Source organism: Zingiber officinale, chromosome 4A (assembly GCF_018446385.1).
Source record: "Zingiber officinale cultivar Zhangliang chromosome 4A, Zo_v1.1, whole genome shotgun sequence".
Lineage (NCBI taxonomy): Eukaryota > Viridiplantae > Streptophyta > Magnoliopsida > Zingiberales > Zingiberaceae > Zingiber > Zingiber officinale.
This window is the reverse complement of record NC_055992.1, coordinates 58,895,078-58,897,496: the sequence shown is the minus strand read 5'-3', so window position 1 is coordinate 58,897,496 and position 2,419 is coordinate 58,895,078.

Sequence of the window (2,419 nt, the reverse complement as noted above, 5' to 3'; positions counted from 1 at the left end):
CGGTCCGACCCGATTCAGCTCTTCTCGTGTTAGACCGCAGTGTAGTGTGTTGATTGCCTTGTTTTCTATTGATGCCTTTTTCCTCATGTCCGGAGTTCACTGTTCCGGGTCTAGTGGATTTCCGGAGTTGTCGACTGGAGTTCGGTACGCCTTTATGACGCTGAACCATTGATCGTAGTCTGTCTTTAGGTACACCTCTATTCTTTTCTTCTAGTACGAGAAGTCATCCCCGTTGAATAAGGGAGGACGTACTGTGCTAAAGCCTTCTAGTTGAGACATCCTGCACACAAGTAAACAACAAAAAAAGAAATATCCCAAGACTTGGTCTTGGATTAGCATTGCGGGGAAAAATAATAATAGAAGTATCTAAATTGGTGTTGCACCAATTTAGATTTAATTGCAATGAAGAAGAAATTTCCAAAGCAATTAATAATAATATCAGATTAGAACTAAGCGTAAAACTGAAAACAAAAAGACAAAATAAAAGTTAATATTTTCACCCCCTGTCTGATTGGTGGTTGCACCAAATCAGAGCGGTACCTGCTCTGATACCACTTGTTGGACAGTGAGATTCGATAGAGGGGGGGTGAATATCGATAAACAAAATCGTTCGAGTATAAACACAGCGGAAATAAAAGGACAATGCTAACACAAGCTGGTTTTACTTGGTTCGGAGCCTGTGTCGACTCCTACTCCAAGGCCCGCACACAAGGGTGCTTTCAGTGGGCAATCACTAGCAGTTCAAAAATTATTACAAATTAAAGTACAGGAATGCTAATGGAAATAAAGCAAATACCGACAAGAATAAAAAACAAGGAAAGGAGCGTATTGTCAGAGCTTTGTTAGCGTCGCAGGAGCGCAAAGCAGTAGAGCAAGCAGTGGAAGACTTTCTTTTCATTGTTGTTCTGAAGCTCCCCTCTGACCCTTCTTTTATATGAGGCTCGGGGCGCCCCGGATCCCTTCCGGGCACCCTGGTGGGACGTGGCAGGTCCAACCAGCAAGCTTCACGTGGCGACGCGCGAGTTTGGATGAAATTTGCCTCCTGGGCGCCTGGATCCCTTCTGGGCACTCGGACCTCCGAGCGCCCGAACCCCTGTTTTCCCGTAGAATCCGTCCTGCAAGACAAACGTTAGTCTGGAGGCAAATTTACCCTGCAACACAGATTGTTATCAAAAGCAAAGTGAGTATGAATTAGCAAAAAAGAGTATGACTTAGATTCCGTCTTTCCGAGACCGGAATCTAGTCACGATCTCGACTTAGAGATCCGAAATGGATCTAAGACGGATCGACGCCTAATGTTTCCTTCCCGGGAACGCGTCCTAGCAGTCACTCCCCTCCAATGACTTACCTTACTTACTTGCTAGACGTTCGGTCAGCCCGTCGACCCGTCTGGACTTCGTGCCAGCTATCCGGTCAGCCCGTCGACCTAGCTGGACTTCGTGCCTAAGCGTCCGGTCAGCCCGTTGACCCGCTTGGACTTCGTGCCAGCTATCCGGTCAGCCCGTCGACCTAGCTAGGCTTCATGCCAGACATCTGGTCAGCCCGTCGACCTATCTGGACTTCTCCTGCACACTCGATCAGAGTGTTAGATAACAACAGACTAACTTAACCTGATTTGTCATTCATCAAAACCTGGGTTAAATCGTTAGTGCTAACCGCACCAACACATGTATCCCAGGAACTTCCCACTCTTGGCCCCAAACAAACATTTGTTGGGATTGAGCTTGAGTTCATACCTCCTCAGGGTCCTATAAGTTTCTTCTATATCAGCACATAAACTAGAAGCTCATATAGATTTAATAAGGATATCATCTACATGTACTTCTATGTTTCTTCCAATCTGTTTCTGAAAACCTTGTTCATAAGTCGCTGATAAGTAGCTCTTGCATTTTTTAGATCAAAAGGCATAACATTATAACAATAAGTACCTTCAACAATTAAAAGCTAACCTTTTCCTAGTCTTCTTTGGCGAGTGGGACCTGATGATATCCTTGATACGCGTCTAGCATACTGATAAATTCACACCAGTAGTGGAATCCACAACTTGATCTATACGAGGTAAAGGATAATAATCTTTTGGCCAAACTTTATTGAGATCCCAAAAATCAATGTAAACACTCCACTTGTTCCCTAGTTTGGAAACCAAGACTACGTTAGCCAACCAGCTCGGGAATTGTACTTCCCGAATATATCCAGCATCCAATAGCTTATCCACTTCTTCCTTGATAATTTTATTCTGATTAGCTCCAAAGTCTCTCTTCTTTTTCTTGACCGGTTGAGCATCTGGATACACATGAAGGGTGTGTTCTATAACTGTTGGTGTCACTCCTTTTACCTCCTTGGGCGTCCATGTGAGCACATCACTATTCTTCATCAGGCATTTTACCAAGTCCTCTTTGAGTTCAAGAGTGAGATCAGA